The sequence below is a fragment of the Salmo trutta genome, chromosome 28 (genome assembly GCF_901001165.1).
Source record: "Salmo trutta chromosome 28, fSalTru1.1, whole genome shotgun sequence".
In the NCBI taxonomy this organism is placed as follows: Eukaryota; Metazoa; Chordata; class Actinopteri; order Salmoniformes; family Salmonidae; genus Salmo; species Salmo trutta.
This window is the reverse complement of record NC_042984.1, coordinates 34,307,719-34,333,589: the sequence shown is the minus strand read 5'-3', so window position 1 is coordinate 34,333,589 and position 25,871 is coordinate 34,307,719. Positions and strand designations below refer to the sequence as shown.

General features: G+C 44.3%; 1 protein-coding gene across 4 annotated transcripts in view; it reads left to right on the top strand.

Moving 5' to 3' along the window:
* The window catches only part of LOC115166082 (agrin), a 270,497-nt gene that overhangs the window by 99,200 nt on the left and 145,426 nt on the right, over window positions 1-25,871 (top strand). The window lies entirely within an intron of this gene.

Genomic DNA, 25,871 nt, shown 5'->3' with positions numbered 1-25,871 from the left:
ACACGTTCACCTGCCCATGTGAATACCACTGTGAATTCTCTCTCACTTCTTTTTTCTCTCTTTCTCTGTCTTGTTCTTTCTTTCTCACTCCTTCTCTCTGTTTGCTTGTCAATTTGGAGTCTCATTCCAAAGGCCTGTCTTTGTTAATCATCACGTCAGAAGGAGTTTGAAGTGTGAAGATGTGGGGTTTCTTTTTAATTTGCTTGGTCACGTTTATGGTCTTTAGTGTGAAACATGACTTGTGCACTACATAGTGTGAAGAGATGCATTGGCAGTGCATACTAAGTAGTGTGTTAGTGTGGAAGATTGGTGGTAGGCTGTCATTGTAAAATAATAATGTGTTCTTAACTGACTTACCTAGTTAAATAAAGGTTAAATAAAAAATAAAAAGTCCTTGTGACACTTCAATTGGAGTGGCAGCTTGTCTGCGATTCTTGTCAAGACATGGCCACCAGAGGGGGCTGATGCACTGGCAGAGAAATGGACATGCTATTCTCCTCCTCCCCTCCTGTTCTCTCAGAGCCTCCAGTATCAATCGCTCCAATCCCTTTAAGGTGTGACCTGGAAACCCAAACCAAGACTAAATCCTCACACTGTTTTCTCATCTCCCGACCTCCAGGGCCCACTTACAATGCAAACTGCCTATAACAAATCCAAAAAGAGTTGAGGTCTTTGACTCAATGTTTCATCATAGTCCTTCGGAAGAGCATCTTCTCCATTGGTGAGTGGCGATATGGGGGTTGTTGTTGCAAAGGGAAGGACTATTGTGTAACCTAATAGGTCAGACAGGAGCATATGGGTGGGGGCATATCTGGGTTAGGCTAATATAATCTCTATTCGCCCCGTTTCACTGATTGTATATTCAGGGTTCTAGGTGCACAGTAAGTGGGGGGCCCCATCTGGTGTGGTGTGTGCAGCCCCCCTCTTTTCCCTTCTCCACACCCCAGAAAGAAAAAAAAAATGTAGGTTTTTTCTTGTCACATACACTGGATAGGTGCAATGAATGTGTTGTTTAAGAGGCCACTCCACCCTCGACCCAGAAAATTTCAACCCCCCCCTTCCCTCCACACACACACACAACCTCCCCTAAGCCCCATAGCCCCTTGGCCCTGTGCCACCCACCCCACCTCAACTCCTAATTGCACACAGCGTCCCCATTTCCTCCCCATGACGTCTGCCTGAGTCCCTAGGAGAATTGGGGTGAGGAGTCCATTAGCAGCTTTTGTCAGTGGGATGTTGAGGGGAGGGAGGGGGGGGGACTGTAAAGGGTTTAGCATTAGCATTTAGCAGTGGCCTGAGGCACTTCCACTCCCCCAGAAAGTGGCAAACGTCACCCCAGACCCTAACCCCACTCAGGCTCCAGAACCCACCCACCCTCACTGCTCCTCATTGATTTACAGCGCATTTAGAAAGTATTCAGACCCCTTCACTTTTTCCACATTTTGTTACCTTACAGCCTTATTCTTAAATGGATTCCATATTTATTTTTTCTCAATCAACACACAATACTCCATAATGACAAAGCGAAAACAGGTTTTGTATATTTTTTGTGTGCAAATGTATTAAATATAAAATCCAGAAATACCTTATTTACATAAGTATTCAGACCCTTTGCTATGAGACTCGAAATTCAGCTCAGGTGCATCCTGTTTCCATTGATCATCCTTGAGATGTTTCTACAACTTGATTGGAGTCCACTTGTGGTAAATTCAACTAATTGGACATGATTTGGAAAGGCACACACCTGTCTATATAAGGTCCCACAGTTGACAGTGCATGTCAGAGCAAAAACCAAGCCATGAAGTCGAATTAATTGTCCATACACCGGCTCGGACGATCGATGGATGTGTCAGGGCTTGCAAACTATTACAGATTACAAAGGGAAGCACAGCCGAGAGCTGCCCAGTGACACGAGCCTATCAGACGAGCTAAATAACTTCTATGCTCGCTTTGAGGCAAGTTACACTGAAACATGCATGAGAGCATCAGCTGTTCCGGACGACTGTGTGATCACGCTCTCCGCAGCCAATGTGAGTAAGACCTTTAAACAGATCAACATTCACAAGGCCGCTGGGCCAGACGGATTACCAGGATGTGTACTCCGAGCATCCGCTGACCAACTGGCAAGTGTCTTCGCTGACATTTTCTGTAATACCAACATGTTTCAAGCAAACCACCATAGTCCCTGTGCTCAAGAACACTAAGGTATCCTGCCTAAATAACACCGACCCGTAGCACTCATGTCCATAGCCATGAAGTGCTTTGAAAGGTTGGTAATGGCTCACATCAACACCATTATCCCAGAAACACTAGACCCACTACAATTTGCATACCGCCCAAAAAGATCCACAGATGATGCAATCTCTATTGCACTCCACACTGCCCTTTCCCACCTAGACAAAAGGAACACCTATGTGAGAATGCTATTCATTGACTACAGCTCAGGGTTTAACACCATAGTGCCCTCAAATCTCATCACTAAGCTAAGGACCCTGGGACTAAACACCTCCCTCTGTAACTGGATCTGGACTTCCTGACGGGCCACCCCAGGTGGTAAGGGTAGGTAACAACACATCCGCCACACTGATCCTCAACACAGGGGCCCCTCAGGGGTGCGTGCTCAGTCCTCTCCTGTACTGCCTGTTCACTCATGACTGCGAGACAGGATTGGGTCGAGGCACAGATCTGGGGAAGGGTACCAAAAATGTTCTGCAGCATTGAAGATCCCCAAGAACACAGTGGCCTCCATCATTCTTAAATGGAAGAAGATTGGAACCACCAAGACTCTGCCTAGAGCTGCCCGCCCGGCCAAATTGAGCAATCGGGGGAGAAAGCCCTTGGTCAGGGAGGTGACCAAGAACCCAATGGTCACTCTGACAGACCTCCAGAGTTCCTCTGTGGAGATGGGAGAACCTTTCAGAAGGACAACCATCTCATCAGCACTCCACCAATCAGGCCTTTATGGTAGAGTGGCCAGACGGAAGCCACTCTTCAGTAAAAGGCATATGACAGCCCGCTTGGAGTTTGCCAAAAGGCACCTAAAGGACTCTCAGAAACAAGATTCTCTGGTCTGATGAAACCAAGATTAAACTCTTGGCCTGAATGCCAAGCATCACGTCTGGAGAAAACCTGGCACCATCCCTACGGTAAAGCATGGTGGTGGGGATGTTTTTCAGCGGCAGGTACTGGGAGACTAGTCAGGATCGAGGGAAAGATGAACGGAGCAAAGTACAGAGAGATCCTTGATGAAAACGACCCTAAGCACACAGCCAAGACAACGCAGGAGTGGCTTCGGGACAAGTCTCTAAATGTCTTATAGTGGTCCAGCCAGACCCCGGACTTGAACCAGATCGAACATCTCTGGAGAGACCGAAAAAGAGCTGTGCATCAACGCTCCCCATCCAACCTGACAGAGCTTGAGAGGATCTGCAGGGAGAAACTACACAAATACAGATGTGCCAAGCTTGTAGCGTCATACCCAAGAAGACTCGAGGCTGTGATCACTGCCAAAGGTGCTTCAACAAAGGACTGAGTACAGGGTCTGAATACTTATGTAAATGTCATATTTCAGTTTATACATTTTCAAACATTTCTAAAAAGCTGTTTTTGCTTTGTTATTATGGTGTATTGTGTGTAGATTGATGCGAAAAACAAAACAATTTAATCAATTTTAGAATGAGGCTGTAACGTAACAAAATGTGGAAAAAGTCAAGTGGTCTGAATACTTTCCGAAGGCACTGCACTGTGTATGTTGACCTATGGATTGTGTGTGTCTGAAGACCCAGTTTTAGATTACCCAGCTACAGTTTTCCCATCAGAACATGAAGCCAATTTGAAACCCCTCCCCGTGTAGGCAAGGCCCTCTCAATGATTCACACACCAAAAGATGCCAATGTTCTAGTGTGTGTTCTTGGGCAATATGCTAATGGTGATGTAATAGATCGTATCGCCTTCCAAACATGAGATATTACCCCTATTTCAAAGTGAAGCACCCGCCCCCAGCTACTGGAACAGGAGAAGTGTCAGCGGGACTTACTTTTTAAGAACCACGTCGCATCCCACTCGATCTATGCCCGAAAGCGCTACGAGGCTTGTTTGTGACATTGCAAAGGAATAGATTTGGAACATATGGTCTTTATGACGGAAGCTTGAGCATGGACTACTTTAGGTTTAATGGAATTACGCCCCATAACTCGGGTGGGAGGCAGCCTCTGAAAAACCATTAGAACTGAGATCCTGCGGTGAGAAGACTAGAACGTGTTTGCAATATTCCATTCACGTGTTCCATAATGTCATTGATAATTGATTAAAGATAAAATAAATTGTCGGCACTGAGTTTCGTGCGAACACCGAAACCAAACAATTTAACTGGAAGCGGGAAAGAAGAATTGTGTTTTGTTTAAAAAATGACTTTGCCTGCTTCACTAATGTCCTTGGGGCTCATTTGGAAATGGCTTGTGAAATCTCGAGTTTTACATTTTAATTTAAGTGTGTTCCTTCATTATCTTGCAAAATTAAGCCATAATCCATTGTAAGGCAAATTGGTTTGGGGATTTACTTAGCTACGTACCTTATTTATGAGGTGATTGTCCCCCTTGGCAATCCATTCCTCATTTCAAAATAGATTATGGCGCTCTAATTGATAAGATAAACACATCATTATATTTGCATCTTTGCTAAACCTTGAAACCAAGTGAGCATTTTTTTTTTTACCCCCCCTTTCCACGTCGTCTTCATTCTAATCCATTTCCTTCTTCCTTAATGGTAGTGAATGTAAAAAGGTAACATTGTTATCAGGCTCTTTCAATTACTATGTATCAAAGCAAAAATGTTCTTGCTCCTTTTCTGTCGAAATATTAAAAAGACCCTATTAAAGTTACATTATTATGACTCGTGGTCATGTAGAGGGGGGGGGAGGAGAGGAGCAAAGAAAATAGGATGAAAAAAATTCATTAAGGGCATATGGGGTTTGGATGGAGGGAGGAGGGATGGGTGAGGGCGAAGGATGGCGGGATAGAAGGTGGCATCGGGAGGGGGTTGATGGGGTGAAATTGGCACTTTTGGCTGTCTTGTCACATGCCTGTTTAATTGGCGTGCCGAGCGGGGACTCGGGGTGTGTGTGTGTGTGTGTGCGTGCGTATGTGTATGCATGTGTGTGTGTTTGGGTGGGGTGATTTGCCAAGCTTGGGTGCCTTTATGGAGGACCCCAGAGTGTCAGCTCATCAGCATAAAGCATTAAACATTTACACTGACCTACAAAACACTGGCAGCCCCCTCACTGTAGCCCCTCACTCATCACTACAGCTCTAGTCCTGCCTGCCTGACTTGCTTGAGGAGGAGTACCCCCCTTTTCATATCCACCACCCACCCAAACACACCCGCCTCTTCACAATTATCAGCTCTATTTCTCTTGTTTTCTGTGGGATAATGAATGTGGAACGAGCCAACGTCGGGGGAGGAAGGGGGGTGTCATTGGCTACAATGGACAACATGATGCAATTTGGACAAGTGACAAACCTGATGCTTGATGGTGGTATGGTTTGCCTTACCCACATTCAATCCGACAATTCATTTATTCAAGCGCTTTTGTTGCCTTTTCTGTGACAACACTACTTGTTCAAGACTGATATTCACACATCATAGAGACATTGGCTTAACATTACTAGTTAATGGCTTTCAAGTTGTTTATGTTTCGATTAATACCTGAACAAGGATACACACATACAAGCACCATTTTATTCAGGAACTGTTGTAGATGGAGAAATGGCTACTGTTCTATTTGAAATATATAATATATAACAAATATATAACAAATATATAATAAAGCAAGTGCATGAGCCCTCCATGACTGGCTACGAGACTATTGCAGCTCTGTGGGTGTAACATTTATTGACAATTCTGATACCTTCTGGAAACAAAGCTTGTATTATAAGGAGGATGGAATCCACCAAAATCATGTGGGTTCCTGGATCCTTTCACAGCATTATAAGGCTGCGTTGAGACAATGACTTATCATTGACCCAAGTCCAGCTCATTTAATCCCTACCATTGTGTTGCTGAGTCGTCATAATGCTTCAGCAAATGTACATTATCCCAGGGGCGTTGGAAGACACAATGTAAGTAACCTAATGTAAGTCCCTCAAACTGCCTTGAATGCCTCTGCTGATCCTATAGCTATTGTATGCAGTGATCATGTGCCTATGAACCAGAGTTATACTGTTAGCACTGAGGCGGTGTGCCCTAGTAGGAAGTCCACTGTGTGCAGCTCACTCTGCACTAATATAAATAAACCAGAGTATGTCTATCTCTGCTAAACTTCCCAGTAAAGCAAGAAAAATAATCAAGCATTGCAGAAAAGTGTTTAAAATTGCCCACATTAAGATATGTAGCTTAAGAATCAAGGTTTATGAAATCAATCATTTGCTAGTTACAGATGACATTCATGTTCTGACTGTCTCTGAAACTCACTTAGATAACACCTTTGATGATACAGTGGTAGCAATACATGGTTATAACATCTACAGAAAAGGCAGAAATGCCAAAAGTGGAGGTGTGGCTGTTTATATTCAGAACCACATTCCTGTAAAGCATAGAGAGGATCTCATGTTAAATACTGTTGAAATAATATGGCTACAGGTTAATCTGCCTCACCTAAAGCCCATTCTGGTGGGAAGCTGCTATAGACCACCAAGTGCTAACAGTCAGTATCTAAATAACATGTAGGAAATGCTTGATAATGTATGTGATATCAATAGAGAGTTATACTTTCTGGGTGATTTAAATATTGACTGGCTTTCATCAGGCTGCACACTCAAGAGAAATCTTCAAACTGCAACTAGTACCTGCAACCTGGTTCAGGTTATCAATCAACCTTCCAGGGTAGTTACAAAAAGTACCGGAATTAACTCATCCTTAGGAAACTTTGCAGTATTTAGTTTTTTATGTATTATTTCTTATATTTTTAGCCCAGGAAATTGTATGTGTTATTACATACAGCCAGGAAGAACTATTGAATATCAGAGCGGCGGTAACTCCCCAGCATTACGACCAGGAATCCGACTTTTTCGAAGCGGATTCTTTGTTCGCGCCACCCAGGGCATTTGAACTGATTCTAGAGGCCGACCCAAAACAACGAGAAGAGGAATTCGGAGCGGTCTTCTAGTCAGACTTAGGAGGTGCGCACACCACCCACCGCTTCCAAGTATATTACTCGCTAATGTTCAGTCCCTAGATAACAAAGTTGGCGAGAACAGGGCAAGGGTTGACAAGATCAGGTATTGTAACATACTCTGTTTCAGGGAAACCATGGCTCTCTCGGGAAATACTGTCATCGCACCAACAGGAATAAACATCTCTCTGGGAAGAAGAAGGGTGGGGGTGTATGTTTCATGATTAACGACTCATGGTGTAATTGTAATAACATACAGGAACTCAAGTCCTTTTGTTTATCTGACCTAGAATATATCACAATCAAATGCCGACCATATTATCTCCCAAGAGAATTCTCTTCAGTTATTTTCACAGCCGTGTATTTCCCCCTTCAAGCCGATACCACAACGGCCCTCAAGGAACTTCACTGGACTTTATGCAAACTGGAAACCATATATCCTGACGTTGCATTCATTGTAGCTGGGGATTTTAACAAAGCAAATTTGAGAAAAATGTTACCTAAATTCTATCAGCATATCGACTGTAGCACTCGCGCTGCAAAAACACTAGACCATTGTTACTCTAACTTCCGGGATGCATACAAGGCCCTCCCCCGCCCACCTTTCGGCAAATCTGACCACGACTCCATTTTGCTCCTCCCTTCCTATAGGCAGAAACTCAAACAGGAAGTACCCGTTCTAAGGACTATTCAACGCTGGTCTGACCAAAAGGAATCCACACTTCAAGATTGTTTTGATCACGCGGACTGGGATATGTTCCGGGTAGCTTCTGAGAATAATATGGATGTGTGCACTGAGACCATTACTGAGTTTATCAAGAAGTGTATAGGAGGTGTTGTACCCACTGTGACTATTAAAACCTACCCAGAAACCGTGGATAGATGGCAGCATTCGCTCAAAACTGAAAGCACAAACTACCACATTTAAGCATGGCAAGGTGACAGGGAATATGGCAGAATACCAACAGAGTAGTCATTCCCTCCGCAAGGCAATCAAACAGGTGGAGTCGCAATTCAACGGCTCAGACACGAGACGTATGTGGCAGGGTCTACAGACAATCACAGACTACAAAAGGAAAACCAGACACGTCTTGCTTCCAGACAAGCTAAACACGTTCTTTGGCCGCTTTGAGGTTAACACAGTGCCACCGATGCTGACTGTGGGCTCTCCTTCTCCATGGCCGACGTGAGTAAAACATTAAACGTGTTAACCCTTGCAAGACTGCCGGCCCAGACACATCCCTAGCTGCGTCCTCAGAGCATGCGTAGACCAGCTGGCTGGTGTGTTTACGGACATATTCAATCTCTCCCAATCCCAGTCTGCTGTCCCCACATGCTTCAAGATGGCTGCCATTGTTCCTGTACCCAAGAATGCAAAGGTAACTGAACTAAATGACTATCGCCCCGTAGCACTCACATCTGTCATCATGAAGTGCTTTGAGAGACCAGTCAAGGATCATATCACCTCCACCTTATCTGTCACCCTAGACCCACTTCAGTTTGCTTACCGCTCCAATAGGTACACAGACGATGCAATCGCCATCACACTGCCCTTTTCTCATCTAGACAAGAGGAATACCTATGTAAGAATGCTTTTAATTGACTATAGCTCAGCATTCAACATCATAATACCCTCCAAGCTCATCATTAAGCGTATTCTATTCTATACTATCTATTGCATCTTAGCCTATGCCACTCTAAATTGCTCATCCATGTATTTATATATTCTTATTCCATTCCTTTGTTATATATATATTTTTAGATATTGCTGTATTGTCGGAACTAGAAGCACAAGCATTTCGCTACACTCGCAATAACATCTGCTAAACACGTGTATGTAACCAATAAAATTTGATATCTTTACTAATGCTGCAGATATTTTTTGAAAGCAGTATTCAATATGATCACAATATAGTAGCCGTATCTCGGAAAACAAAAGTTGCAAAGGCTGGGCCTAATATTGTGTATAAGTGTTCATACAATATGTTTTGTAGTGATTCCTATGTTGTTGATGTGAAGAATATTTGTTGGTCCGTGGTATGTAATGATGAGCAACCAGACGCTGCACTTGACACATTTATGAAATTGCTTATCCCAGTTACTAATAACCGCATTAAGAAAATGACTGTAAAAACTGTTAAATCCGAGTGGAGTGATGAAGCAAAAGAGATGGCACTTAAGTCTGGCTGTACAACCTTATTGGCAAATGAACTGCAAATTGAGAAATCATGTGACTAAACTGAATAAAAAGAAACTACACTATGAAACAAAGATAAATGACATAAAGAACGATAGTTAAAAAGCTTTGGAGCAACTTAAATGAAATGTTGGGCAAAAAGGCAAACTCCGCTCCATCATTCATTGAATCAGATGGCTCATTCATAGAAAACCCCAGTGATATTGCCAACTACTTTAATTTTTTTTTATTGGCAAGATTAGCGAACTTAGGTATGACATGCCAGCAACAAACACTGACACTACACATCCAAGTATATCTGACCACATTATGAAAGACAAACATTGTTATTTTGAATTACATAAAGTAAATGTGGAAGAGGTGAAAAAATTATTGTTGTCTATCAACAATGACAAGCCACCGGGTTCTGACGAGTTGGATGAAAAATTACTGAGGATAATAGCGGACGATATTGCCACGTCTATTTGCCATATCTTCAATTTAAGCCTACTAGAAAGTATGTGCCCTGAGGCCTGGAGGAAAGAAAAAGTTATTCCCCTACCTAAGAATAGTAAAGTTCGTTTAACTGGCTAAAATAGCCAACCAATCAGCCTGTTACCAACCCTTAGTAAACTTTTGGAACAAATTGTGTTTGACCAGATACAATGCTATTTTACAGTAAACAAATTGACAACAGACTTGCAGCACGCTTATAGGGAACAACATTCAACAAGCACAGCACTTACACAAATTACTGATGCTTGGCTGAGAGAAATGTATTCTAAAACGATTGTGGGGACTGTTTTTTTAGACTTCAGTTCGGCTTTTGACATTATTGATCATAGTCTACTGCTGGAAAAACATATGTGTTGTGGCTTTACTCCCTCTGCTATACTGTGGATAAAGAGTTACCTGTCTAACAGAACACAGAGGGTGTTCTTTAATGGAAGCCTCTCCAACAAAATCCAGGTAGAATCAGGAATTCCCCAGGGCAGCTTTCTAGGCCCCTTACTTTTTTCAATCTTTACTAACGAGTAAAGCCAGTGTGTCTCTGTATGCGGATGACTCAACACTATACACGTCGGCTACCACAGCGACTTAAAATGACAGAAACACTTAACAAAGAGCTGCAGTTAGTTTCAGAATGGGTGGTCTGTCTATAATAAAGCGCAGCTCTGCATTCTTATTTCTTTTTAATATTTTTTTATCCCGTTTTCTCCCCAATTTCGTGGTATCCATTTGGTAGTTAGTCTTGCCTCATTGCTGCAGCTCCCGTACAGACTCAGGAGAGGCGAAGTTCGAGAGCCGTGCGTCCTCCAAACACAACCCAAAGCCGCACTGCTTCTTGACATAGTGCACACTTAACCCGGAAGCCAGCCTCACCAATGTGTCGGAGGAAACACTGTGTACCTGGCGACCATGTCAGCGTGCACTGCGCCCGGCCCGCCACAGGAGTTGCTAGTGCGCCACCCCATGGGTCTCCCGGTCATGGCCGGCTGCGACAGAGCCTGGACTCGAACCCAGAATCTCTGGTGGTACAGCTAGCACTGCGATGCAGTGCCTTAGACCACTGCGCCACTCAGGAGGCCCTGCATTCTTAACAGCTCTATCAACAAGGCAGGTCCTACAGGCCCTAGTTTTGTCGCACCTGGACTACTGTCGTGTGGCCAGGTGCCACAAAGAGGGATTTAGGAAAATTGCAATTGACTCAAAACAGGGCAGCACGGCTGGCCCTTGGATGTACACAGACAGCTAACATTAACAATATACATGTCAATCCCTCCTGGCTTAATGTGGAGGAGAGAATGACTTCATCACTACTTGTATTAGTGACAGGTATTGACATGTTGAATGCACCGAGCTGTCTGTTTGAACTGCTTGTGCACAGCTTGGACACCCATGCATACCCCACAAGACATGTCACCAGAGCTCTCTTCACAGTCCCCAAGTCAAAAACAGACTATGGGAGGCGCACAGTACTACATAGAGCCATGGCTACATGAAACGCTATTCCACATCAAGTAACTCACGCCAGCAGTAAAATTTGATTTCAAAAACAGATGAAAATACACCTAATGGAACAGTGGGGAATGTGAAGCAACACAAACATAGACACATGCATACAAACACACGATAACATACGCACTATACACACATGTACACATGGATTTTGTGTTATAGATATGTGGTATTAGAGTAGAGGCCTGAGGGCACACACTTAATATGTTGTGAAATATGTTATGAATGTATTGTAATGTTTTTAAAATGTATAACTGCCTTAATTTTTCTGGATCCCAGGAAGAGTAGCTGCTGCCTTGGCATCAGCTAATGGGGATCCATAATAAATACAAATACAAATCTGATGGTACAATAATGTCCTTTGTTAGCAAATTAACAGCTGGATGTGTGGTAAAGCAGTGGTGTGTCAGAGAGAGAGAGAGAGTGACCGAGGGAGACAGAGAAAGGGGAAAGATGAATGAGGTAATGGAAATGTATTTCCGGGTGAATTATTCGGGGGGGCCCTCAGCCTCTGAGAGACAATATCCTTTAACCAACGAGCCACTGTCTCCCCCCTCTCTCGCTCGCTCTCCCAGGAAGACATCTTCATTTGTTCATTTCAATATGCCGACCCTATTCCCGGGCCACTCCGCTGTCTGCCGAGGGGACCAGCTGTACCTGTCTATTATTAGCTGTCTGATCGATTGAATTGAGAAGGATACGTTGAGAGACAGGGGAAGGGAGACATACAACTATAATAACTACAGTAAAGTTATTATTTTTTTCAGCTGTACCTGTCTACTTAAATGTTGCCGTCTGATTGATAGAACGGAGGAGAGCGATAAGTTAGGGGGGAGGGAGGGGGGAAATGTAGAACTACAATGGCTAGAGTGAGGTGATAAAAAGAAATTCTCTAGCTGTACCTGTCTATTACACTCTAACTGCCTGACCTATTGAACGGAGAGTGACGCGTGAGAGGGAGTCAGACTAAAGAGTGAGGGGGTAAATGGCCATCGTTCTTTTCTAGCTGTAGCCTACCTGACTATTAGAATCTAGCTGTCTGATCGATAAAATGGTGAAAGACACATAAATAGAAGGCATAAATGGTGGTTGTTCTTCTCTAGCTGTACCTGTCAGTTGCAATTAAAAATCGTGTTTTGTGATCGATCGACAGAATGGAGAATGACGCGTGAGGTGGAAGAGCGTAGTTCTAGATTGACTAGAGTGTTTTTTTCTGCTTCTACTGTGGAATGGAGCCAAGAGCTAAAAGGATCGGGGTGCTTTTTTATTGACCAAGGTGGGCAGATGGTGGATTGACCGATGAGTCAAGGTATTGACCCAGTGGTTTGTGTACGTACAGGCTGTACAATGACTACTGAAAGGGAGAATCAAGGTTATGTTCTGTACTGCAAGGCTTTGAATGCTAAGTCCTTCAATAAATTGGGATTGTAAAAGTACATGCCTTAATTGTTGATATGGCATAGCGGATTTGGTGCACATTCATAAGTATTCCTAGAAACTAAGATTGAAGCTCTCTACTATTTTTTCTCCCCTAACAATTCCATAGAACATGAGCTGAAGATCCAGATGCATAGTCAGTGTCATGTAATAAGCTAAACAGTCAGCATAATAGCAGTGTTACGTAATACGCTAAACAGTTAGCATAATAGCAGTGTTATGTAGTAAACTAAACAGTTAGCATAATAGCAGTGTCATGTAATAAGCTAAACAGTCAGCATAATAGCAGTATCATGTAATAAACTAAACAGTTAGCATAATAGAAGTGTCATGTAATAAGCTAAACAGTTAGCATAATAGCAGCGTCATGTGATAAGCTAAACAATTAGCATAATAACAGTATCATGTAATACGCTAAACAGTTAGCAATATATAGCAGTGTCATGTAATAAGCTAAACAGTTAGCATTATAGCAGTGTCATTTAATAAGTTAAACAGTTAGCGTAATAGCAGTGTCATGTAATAAGCTAAACAGTTAGCATAATAGCAGTGTCGTGTAATAAGCTAAACAGTTAGCATAATAGCAGTCTCATGTAATAAGCAAAACAGTTAGCATAATAGCAGTCTCATGTAATACGCTAAATAGTTAGAATTACTGACTGTGATTCTTGGCACTAGCACTAGCCTGCCTCACCTGCAGAGCCAGTGAGAGCACTACTAGCTGCTTAGTCCCAGAGGAAATGCAGGTTCTGGCTCGGGCGCCTGCTAGCCTTGGTCCAGATGGGTCTAGGAGCGAAAGGTCCTGGACCATGTCCAGGCTGTAGCAGGAGGCCTGGCCAGTGGACGGAGGCCCTCTACCCCAGGATTGAGAGCCCCCTCTGGGACTGTCTCACAAGCTAACCCTGCCTGCCTGGCTGGCTGCTTGTCTGCCAGAGCCACAGAGTGATGAGGAGCTGACATGAACTCCCAGGCCTGCCAGCAACACACACATGCACAAGATTATGCACAAAACACACTGAAAGGACAGGCTCATGCACTCACACACATGACACACACATGCACAGGTGCACACACACACTCCACAAAAAGACAGCTGGGGCTGATAGTAGGGTTGGGCTGTATCCAGATTCTCACCCCGGGATTTACAGTATTACCGGATTAGTACACAAGGGAGCGCCAAAAAAACGCAACAAAAGCCCATTGGGCGCCTATTGCCAGAATGCAAACAAAATTAGCACAAGTAATAGCAAATTTCCATGGAGGCTGATAGCTAGATATGCTAACAAGCACAAACGGAAATAAACTAATTGCAGACACGCAATCCAGCTCATAGAGTTTTACATATACATATACAGTATCAGTCAAAAGTTTGGACACACCTACTCATTCAAGGGTTTTTCTTAATTTTTTATTAATAATAGTGAAGACATCAAAACTATGAAATAACATGTGACCCGTTTCAGGAAACTAGGCGTATGTCGCGGGTCACTACTTCACAGGAGAGCCGTTTGAACATAACCTTTTTTTTTAATCAAAATGCATTTTTGGGGGGCAGAAATGCATGTGAACTTTGATGTTTTTTATTTCACCTTTATTTAACCAGGTAGGCCAGTTGAGAACAAGTTCTCATTTACAACTGCGACCTGGCCAAGATAAAGCAAAGCAGTGGAACAAAAACAACAACAACACAGAGTTAAACATGGAGTAAACAAACGTACAGTCAATAACACAATAGAAAAATCTATATACAGTGTGTGCAAATGTAGTAAGATTAGGGAGGTAAGGCAATAAATAGGCCATAGTGGCGAAATAATTACAATTTAGCATTAACCCTGGAGTGATAGATGTGCAGATGATGATGTGCAAGTAGACATACTGGGGTGCAAAAAGAGCAAAAATAAATAACAATTTGGGGAATGAGGTAGTTGGGTGGGCTACTTACAGATGGGCTGTGTACAGGTGCAGTGATCGGTAAGCTGCTCTGACAGCTGATGCTTAAAGTGAGGGAGATATACTTTGGTTTTTCATTGTAAGCTCATTTACTTTTGTGGATGTCGGCCAAATAGCATTGCACTTCTCTTGTCATCTGATGTAAATTAAGCTATTTTCTGCCGAATGTTTTGCACTAATGTATTTTCTGTGAAGGAAAACTATTTATGCACGTCCCTGATCACTCTATTGAGGCAAAAAACAATATAAAACGCGACCCCTGTCAATACACAGCTGGACACACCTGCTCCCTCTATCTCCCGTTGTGCTATTTACAAACAAACTGTTCTGGGGAACTACTACAGCTTCATAATGTAAAATAATATGACAGGTGAAATGAAGAACGCAATCTGCTTTTTCTTCTAACGCATTGAACACGTGGACGGCAGGTATTTACTTAATAAATAGCTACAAATATTAAAATGTATGGAAAAACGTCAAATAAATTGTTTATATGGTATTGACGGTATTGAAAAACCATCCCGTGGCTATTTCCAAATACCCAGGTATATGTTATACCGCCCAAGCCTGGCTGAAAGCTTACCCTGCTCAATTTCTCTCTCTCTCTCTCTCTCTCTCTCTCTCTCTCTCTCCTTCTCTCTGTCTCCCTCTCTCTCCTTCTCACCCTCTCTCTCTGGCAGGCTGACTCACACCAGTGCATTATTCTCTGTCTCTTCTCACCAACCTCCCCCTCGGAGTCGTTTGCTTGGCTTTCCTCAGCCTCAGCCTCACGCTGCCTTTCTAGCTCCTTTGTGTTTTCTTCTCTTTCTCTGTCTCCCTCTCTCATTCTCCTCGGTTTACCTTTTCATCTTAGTCCAGTCTCTCTCTCTCTCTGTCCTCTTCCTCCCTCCATCTCCACCTCTCTCTCCTCTCTGACAGAGGCTGCTAACGACCACACACACACACACACACACACACACACACACACACACACACACACACACACACACACACACACACACACACACACACACACACACACACACACACACACACACACACACACACACACACACACACACACACACAAAATGGCCTTTTTGACCTCCCCCCACACTCTTTCTCTCCCATCCTCACTATATCTACTGCTGTGCTCTTTCAACTCCCCTCTAATTTGCCTCCTCCATCCCTCTCTCTATGTCTCTCTCTCTCCCATCTCTGGCTCCCCTTTTCCCCTGAGATCTGATTGCCGGCAGTTGGTCTGTGTGTGTGTCTCTCTGAACATGTGTGTGTCCACGCCCGTGTGTGCGCATGCTTGTGTGTCTCTGTTTATGTGTGTGTGTGTGAGTGAGTATTTGTGTGTGTATACTGTACGTGTCCCCTCACCCTCTCTGATGAAATAGAGAGCTTTACTCAGAGATGAGGTCTGTAGGAGCAAGGAGGCAGGGAACTGTAAACCACAGGTCTACAACCCCCAGCACCATCCACCCCACCATACCCCCCGAGGCCCCAGGTTGTCCACCGCTGGCGGGGCATAATAACAGCATTAGGTCCCCTAGCCGAGCCACCTCAGCCACCTCATTCATCACACACTAATGAGCCCTGATGAGCCTCTTCCCTTTAACCGGGTCTATTTTTACCACTTAAAGGGGGGTGCCCCAGATCCTCAATCACACACTACATCACACACATCCAGACCTGCATTTTCCTGCATTGTGTTCGTGCCTCAGCCTGCCACCATGAACAATAATGAACAAGTAATGGCAAACCCTGTTGAGAGGTTCTGAGGTGGTTTACTTATATGGGTGGTGACAGAGATCACATGATGAGTGAGCTGTGACACTGAAGTGAGCGGAGAGGCCATGGATCTCATTTGTTGTTTTGGAGAGGCCAGTCACATGATCAGGGTGGGTTTTCCCAAAAGGTTTGTGAGGTTGGAGAGAGGAGGGGTTTCTGGGGTCAGATGACAAATTCTGGATTTGATTGTCACTAGTGAGATGTCGATGTGAAACTCGAGAGGTGTAAAGAGAGACGAAATGGGGGAGGGAGGTAAGAGAAAAGCAAAGTAGGCTTTTGGAAAAGCTGAGATTTGGATGCATAAGGCATTATCCACTGCCTCTGTGCTATGCCGGTGATAAAATTGCCGCTACGTTATCATGCAGGAAATGTAGTGCATGGGAGAAAGAAATGAAAGGGAAGAAGCAAAGCCGACAGAATGCAAATGCCTGCAGGTGTTAGGATAGAGAGAGATGAACGACAGAGAAGAGGTGGCAAATGAGCTGTTTGGCTCATATAAATATGGTGACACTGGCTGGTAGGAATATGGTGACACTGGCCCATATTATCGAAATCACCTTGCAGTTGTGTGTCATGCCAAGCGGCCCCCTTTACACTGGCTATAAATTAGGGCTGGGTATTGCCAGGGACCTCACAATACAGTATTTTCATGATACTTACAGTGTCTTTGAAAAGTATTCAGACCCCTTGACCTTTTCCACATTTTGTTAGGTTACAGCCTTATTCTAAAATGGATTAAATTGTTTTTACCACTCATCAATCTACACACAATACCCCATAATGACAAAGCAAAAACAGTTTTTTTAAAATGTTGCTAATAAAGAAATTAAAAATAAAATGAAATATCACATTTACCCTTTACTCAGTACTTTGTTGAAGCACCTTTGGCAGTGATTACAGCCACGAGTCTTCTTGTGTATGACTCTACAAGCTTGGCACATCTGTATTTGTGGAGTTTCTCCCATTCTTTTCTGCAGATACTCTCAAGCTCAGTCAGGTTGGATAGGGAGCATTGCTGCACAGCTATTTTCAGGTCTCTCCAGAGATGTTCGATCGGGTTCAAGTCCGGGCTCTGGCTGGGCCACTCAAGAACATTCAGAGACTTGTCCCGAAGCCACTCCTGCTTTGTCTTGGCTGTGTGCTTAGGGTCGTTGTCTTTTTGGAAGGTGAACCTTCGCCCCAGTCTGAGGTCCTGAGCGCTCTGGAGCAGGTTTTCATCAAGGATCTCTCTGTACTTTGCTCCGTTCATCTTTGCCCCGATCCTGACTAGTTTCCCAATCCCTGCCGCTGAAAAACATCCCCACAGCATTATGCTGCCACCAGCATGCATCACTGTAGGGATGGTGCCACGTTTCCTCCAGACGTGACGCTTGGCATTCAGGCCAAAGAATTTAATCTTGGTTTCATCAGACAAGAGAATCTTGTTTCTCATTGTCTGAGAGTCTTTAGGTGCCTTCTGGCAAACTCCAAGCGGGCTATCATGTGCCTTTTACTGGGGAGTGGCTTCCGTCTGGCCACTCTACCATAAAGACCTGATTGGTGGAGTGCTGCAGAGATGGATGTCCTTCTGGAAAGTTCTCCCATCTCCATAGATGAACTCTGGAGCTCTGTCAGAGTGACCATCGGGTTCTTGGTCACCTCCCTGACCAAGGCCCTTCTCTCCTGATTGCTCAGTTTGGCCGGGCGGCCAGCTCTGGTTCCAAACTTCTTCCATTTAAGAATGATGGAGGCCACTGTGTTCTTGCGGAACTTCAATGCTGCAGAAATGTTTTGGTACCCTTTTCCAGATCTGTGCCTCGACACAATCCTGTCTTGGAGCTCTACGGACAATTCCTTCGACCTTATGGCTTGGTCTTTGCTCTGACATGCACTGTCAACAGGTGTGTGTCTTTCCAAATCATGTCCAATCAGTTTACCACAGGTAAAACATCTTAAGGATGACTAATGGAAACACGATGCACCTGAGCTCAATTTTGAGTCTCATAGCAAATGGTCTGAATTCTTATGTAAATTCAGTATTTCTGTTTTGTATTTTTTGCAAAAATGTCTAAACCTGTTTTCGCTTTGTCATTATGGGGTATTGTGTATACATTGCTGAGGATTTTTAAGTATTTTTTTATCCATTTTAGATTAAGGCTGTAACGTAACAAAATGTGGAAAAATCAAGGGGTCTGAATACTTTCCGTAGGCACTGTAGGTGCCGATACGATATGTATTGTTATTCTCACGATTTTATATGTATTGTGATTCGATATTGAGATTCGATGTTCCAAACGAATTGCTCACTATATGTCTGCTGCAGAGAGACAAGAGAGACCCAGTCATGGAAATAAAAGTTGTAAAACCATATTGGCTCACCATTTAAAAAGAAGACGGAGAACAGACAATTTGAGATATATTGTCAAAAAGAATATCCCGATACGTAACTGAATTTTTCAAATTAGCATATTTCTGGCCACACCACGGTTTCTGCATACTGTGTTACCGTAGCAACAGTGCCATAATTCAACCCCGCTCCACGTCAGATAAGGGCACATAAATCTATGCGTTAGAGAGGCCTATAGGTTATATCTGCTGTAGTTCTATGATTAGACAAGGATATGATGGAGACAACCATATTGAAGTTGTTGGAATAGTAACTACGTTTGATTGATGTAAGACGGTGTGTGCGTACTTGCATACTGTACGTGCGCGTGTATGCGTGGTGACAGGTGGTGTGCGACTTCTGCCGTGTTATGATCTCATGGGTGTGTGAGTGATTTACTCGCTTTACATCCTCCATGCAGGCCTCAGTTTCACCTTTTATCTGCTTAATTAACAAACCACACGTTGCCTTGTGTCCCCTCTCTGGGGCTAGCTACAGTGGATTTTCAAGTGTGTTGTGAAATTTGCCTCATGGTAACGGTTCTGTCCCCCCTCCACGTTGTTTTCACTCCCGGCTTAACTACCCACTCCAGTCTGCCACTCGTCTGCGGGGCTCTGTCGAACTACGCAACTGCCTCAGTCGTCGTCATGGTTTTGACCGTTGTTGTTCCTCATCATTTGCCTCGTTTATCAGTTTTCCACTCGAATATAGACTAGTGAACGGCGGTGCAGTAGCGCGTTCTCACCGGTGATTGAGTCACAGCTGTCGTGGTGTGAGGTGATGAAGACGGAGAGTGAGGAGTAATGGAGATCATGTAATGATGTACAGTACTTCTCCCTCTCCCATCTCTCTTCCCCTTACAACTCCCTCCGCATGCGATATAGGTCTTGGTTAACACCCAGGGGGAATCTCCAACAATCTGAAAGGGCCTGTGTGGAGCGCCCCAAGTGCCGACATACTCAACACCCTACGTGCTGTTTTCTATTGATTCAGGCCAGATTGTTTTTGTTACGTCTCGTCTTTTTCGCATTGATGCAGTTCAGTGATGAAGCATGGAATTGCTGTTTCCAGAAAAACCTCTGCAACTTGAATGTTGTACACGTCCTATCGGGAATTCTGGCAATTGTTTGAGATTTTTCATTTGCTGTTGATCAGAGGACACAGTGACTGGAATGCAAACATAATCTGCTATTCAGATTCCCTATAGCTTCTTTGCCACAGTATAGCTGGCCATGTTGTCAGGCATAAACCCTAAGGTCTGTTTAAAACTACTGCCCAATGAATGTCTGAGGAATGGGTGCATCCCACTGTGTGTCTGTGAGTGTGTGTTTCCATGCATCTGCACACAGTTGCCTGTAGGATCTTATTTGACAGACAGTTGGTGGGTCTCAAGGTTAGGAAGATATATTCCTGTCTTCTAGCTGTGTTCAGGCTGATTCACCCTCCTCCCGGCAACAGCCTGTCTCTGGGCTAATGGAGTGACCCTGTTTACCTCCGTGTCCAGAACACCTGTGTCAACGCGACCTGTCGACCTCCTAGCTCAGTCTACCGTTGTCACAACAACAGACAGAGGGAGAAACCTCTACACTGGACATGGGTTTGTGCTGTGGCTCTTGTAGCGAAACACGTTTCTTCACACTGTCAGTGAGTTTCATATGTTTCATTTCGTCAACTAGGGTGCCATAATCCTGCATCTTCTTCCTCTCTTCGTCTTCTTCTACTTTCAACCCTGGCCTCATTTTGCAGTTGCCTGTTAAAAGGACTGGGAATTATTTACGAAAACACAAAGAAGCCGTCTTGCAAGAGAAGTTGAATGCGAGGCGTTTGATTAGGAATGTAAATCATGTATAACCATTTCTTCTTGGACGGCTTCTCAACGATGGGGATTGTGTGCCAATTAAGATTCCCTCTCTGCCCTCTATCTAAGAGGATCTGGCTTGACGGAGAATGAGCAGCAAGTAGAGTATAGAGAGAAAGAGGGATGAGAGAGAGGAGAGAGTTCATTACTGTAAATGCAAATGAAAGGGTCCCAGTATATAATAGCTTGTCACTGTCAGCTAAAGTAAAAAGTGGCTCAAGTGTGTGTGTGTGTGTGTGTGTGTGTGTGTGTGTGTGTACATATGGACGTGCTTTGTCACCGAGAATCGAGGTAAATCAGTGTTTTTGATGTACTGTCAAAACATCAAAATGTGAAAGATTTTTAATGTCACACTAGTCAACTGTTTTCTTACTCTTGGTGAGTGAATCCTGTATGGTATATGATACATAGATGATCACATTTTGATTTGGTCCAGCAGGTTCTTCCTGTGCTGTGTGTGGGCAGTAGATATCCCTCATGCCATTTGGATCGTTTGCTTTGGACATCTCCCCAGCAGCCATCTGACATTTTAACATTTACTTTCATTTATCGCTTGCAGCGCTGCTACTCGACGCTGTTGCCCGCCCCTCTGCATTTCACAACCTCTCTCCCTGACCCTTGACCCTTGGTATACCCCCTCAATCTATCCCATAGTACTCTGACCACAGAGGTCATTGTCAGGGAGGAACCTGTCCGGTGAACCACCGTGGCCAATCAGCATCGCACACCGCTCATTAACATAACAACACAGCATCTACTTATGTCTATCTGATGACTTGAACATCATGCACTTTAAATCAGTACCCATGACATAGACCAGGGGTGCCTTGCTACGGTCCACCAGCTCCTGCTGGTTTTCATTTGCCTTCTACCTGGGAAACCAGGTGCATGCAGTCACCAGCCAATCAATGACAATCATTGATCAAGGAAGTATTCAGGTGACTAACGATAGCAATTAGCAAGCAGGACTATGGAACTGGAGGAATTGTGCAGTGCACCCCTGGCGCAGACTGTGTAACTTCACCCTAATGTGGCCCTGGTTGACAGATCGCTGCCTGGGCCAGAGACTGACACCTGAATCAGCCCCCAGCTCCATCACTGTACCTACCCTTTGTCAGGGCTGTCTGAGCCAACAACAACTGCTCTCTCCGTGGATCACCGACACTCCCTGTACCCTGACACACACCACCCCATCCTCCAGTGCCACGCTGGATCACACTCCACATGTCCGCCACATGGAAGAGCATCAGTCTCCAACTAGCTTGGCGCTAGCAGCAAAGCTCCCGCAGTTCTTTCCTCTGTTACCCCTCTCCCTTTTTTCTTTCTCTCTCAGTGCACAACCATTGGAATAATTTCTTTAAGGGCCATTAAGGGAAAAGTGCTGGGGATAAAAAATGAATAAACAGTTTGAGTCGACAGAGCGTGGAGGGTATTAAATGCTCAGATCATTATTGTTGTTAGCACTGATGAAGAGGGAGGGGGAGGTGGTTGAGGAAGCAAAGGGCTAATGAATGAGTGGCTGCTGCTGGTTAGTTCCTCTCCATTAGCAGAGTAGTGTAGCGTAGTCGCGGGGATGCCTAGGGGGCTCAGTACTGGCCCTGGATCAACCTTCAGGTTACTGCCACAATGGCGTGGGAGATCTCAGCCTTGCCCAGCTATTCTGGGCGGTAGGTAGCCTTGTGGTTAGAGTGTTGGGCCAGTAACCGAAAGGTTGCTAGATCGACTCCCCGAGCTGACAAGGTAAAAATCTGTCGTTGTGCCCCTGAACAAGGCAGTTCTTAACTGACTTGCCTAGTTAAATAAAGGTTAAATAAAAATAAAGAAATCTTACTTGGGCGGTCTGCTGAGACAGATGTGGAGATGGGGCTATTGGAAGACGAGAGGGGGAGGGAGGTGATGACTGGAGGCCTGTGCTGGTGGTGAGGAGTAGTAACTGAACTAGGATCAGTTACAGACAGCAGAAGACTGAATATCAACCCATAGCAACAATCCAGCCAGCAATACAATAACGTCATAGCAATGAAATTATCCAGGATCCGCTTTTCACTGCATTCTGAGCCAGGGTCAACTGTAAACAGCTGGTAAATGAGACAAGAATGTGTCACGCTCGTTGTAAGAATGAGGAGACCATACTTAGGCAGCCCTTTTTCCCTCCTTGAGTTGTGGGATCTTGTTTATGTGTAGGTGCAGGTTATGCACTCTATGACTTCACTTTTCGTTTGTTCTGTATTGTTTTGGTGAGTTTCCTTTATTAAACATGTGGAACTCTACGCACGCTGCGCCTTGGTTCCCGATGGACAGCTGCCTCTGATTGGAAACCACACTCAGCCAAAACAAAGAAATAGAAAAACTAGATTGCCCACCCCACATCACACCCTGACCTAACCAAACTAGAGGAAAATAAACGTCTCTAAGGTCAGGGCGTGACAGAATGGCTATTAAACAGAAGCAAAGTTTAACCCGGATCAGCTCCAGTTTCTTCTGTAATGGGAGTGGGCTGAGATCAGCCTTGGGCGTCACCGTCACGCTCGTTGAGCGCAACTGAAGGAACGACGTCACTCACTGTCCTGTGTGTGTGTCATGGAGTGAGTCATGTTGTTATGAAGAGACCACCCTGCTTTGGAACATTGGTACATCCCCGTTCCCACTTAGATCACACAGTTGATCACTAGCCCCAAGCGTAACAACACCATCCTGTCTTTAGAACTGATCTGTCTGTTCTGTTCACTATTTCTCTGCCACTCCTAAACCCAATGAAGGATAATGACATTAGACATGCACAGCTGCAAGAGCCTCTGGCTCTGGCTCGTCCCCCCCGCACCCCATTCCCTATCAATATCCAATCCCTCCCTCTATCCGGATTTGTGGACGGCAGCTTGGACACCCTGTTGACTGGGAAGTCTGGAAACCAGAAAGCTGTAATTTATGGTGATTGGAGGTAATACTGAAGCAAGACAATTGGCCCACCTGCTAGTGGAACTGTATAGGGCAGAACGTCTGGGCGTCTCTCCATGGGTTTGACAGCACGGCTGGATTCACATGGCAATTTTTATCTCAATTTAGCTCAAACATGTCTCATCACTCCACTTTCCTCTTCCCTGCTTCCTTTTGGGTTATTATGGACAGTTTATTTCTCATCTTCAATTCATGTCACATTGCAGACACCCTGTCTACGTGTCACAACTGTACACTGCACACTAAAACATTGAACACAAACGTCCCTAACCCCCATTTTACCATAATCTAAGTTGTTACTCGGGTTGTCATACAGCTGTTTCATACGGCCTTTGATCAATTAGCTCGAGACGTTGGTCATCTGGACGACCAGGACGTGTGCTCGACTGCTCTCACATCTGATCCCACATTCTTTTTGTCACCAGTCACCCATGCATACGGTGCAACCCACCGAGAATACAGAGACATAACACAAACTGCATGCTAACTCCTTTTGGTTGGACCCTCATCATGTTAAAGAGGGAGTCAGTCCAACTCCTTTGGCTGCTTTATGGAAATTGGCATTTCAAAGCACTCTGAGAGAGATGTTAACCTTTCGCGATATCAGCGCATTAAAAATGGATCAGAGACGAGCTTTGATGTGAACAGAGGATTCTATTTGGGTCATGTTGGCACTACAGTGAGTGGCTCAGAAGAGCAGCAGCTCGGTGGCGCCCTCTATTGAATGGATTCTGTATGGTTTAGGTACTTTAGGTCACTGTAGGAAGATAATGAGATTGTTGCTTTTGCGTACCATGTCCTGAGAGACAGGCTTAAGCAGACGTCTGGGCTAGAGTAACCTACCTGGCTAGGGTATCATGTTGTTCTGTGAGGGCAGAGCTGAGCCCTGGGATGCAAGCTGCAGCTGGTGGTTGTACACTGCCTGCCCCCTCCAGGGTGACTGAGACCTGTGTGACCTTGTGTTCTCTGGGAGTTTACCTCCAGACTACAGGGTAAGGGGTCCCCGCGGGGCCAAACAAGACAGGGACAAGACCGCGTCCAAAGAGATAAATGACTTGTGATGGTTAACCAGAGCAGATCCCCATCGTGTGTGTGTGTGTGTGTGTCTGTGTGTGTCAGAGAGAGACTTAAAGAAATGTGTATTTTCTGTGTGTTTGAGAGAGAAATGTGAAGGGTTCGTGTATGTTTGTAGGTGTGTTTAAAAGACACAATGGGATTGTTTCCTCATGCGCTTTCTGTATAAATGAAGCTACTTTATGCATCACCGTGTGTATATTCTTTAATGTGTTGTCGTGTGTGCGTGCGTACATGTGTGTGCGCGCGCGTGTGTGGGTGTATGTGTGCGTTTATGTGAGGCAGAGGGTGGGGGGAAAAGAGACAGAGAGAACATAAAAACGTGACGATATATTCCGCCTTGCATCTGCCCTGCTCAGATGATCACTTGTCATTGTGTTGGTGTAAGTAGATATTGATGTATGGCGGGTTTTAAAACAAGCCGTGACCGCCCCACAATTTTGACCTCATTATAAGTATCGAACAGAAAAAATACATTTCTTTTTAAAAAAGCGCATAAAATTACATGCTATGGATTAGGTGCATATTTTTTCTCCTCAGATCAGTCGCCAGCCCTGCTGAATATAAAAATATTTATTTGAGTTATTCTTCTCTTATTTGACACGGGGGGGAAGGGGGGACAAACGTGGCACGGTGTCATGAAAGTGAGCGTGGAACACAAACATCCCCAATTTGAATATGATTTTAATTGAATATGGGCTTATTCATGTGTAGCATATAGAATTAGGTTTTACAGAAGCATGTTGCCAGGAGATTGGAAGTGTATTGGCCAAATTAGCGTTTGCAAATTGGACAATATTTGATTGACCTAAATGTACATGATTGTATTCCCCCATGGTTTATTTTTCTGCTTTCACTTCATTAAATTTGTTTGTGTGTGTGTGTGTGTGTGTGTGTGTGTGTGTGTGTGTGTGTGTGTGTGTGTGTGTGTGTGTGTGTGTGTGTGTGTGTGTGTTATAAAGCTTAGGATTGATTCTGACCTTAACGGGTCGTTTTCTTTCTGATTCAGATTTAACGAGGATGTGGGTGACATTTTTAAGAGACCAATCCCTCTTTTGTTTTTTGTTTTTTCTTGCACTGTTGCTGCCTCCCA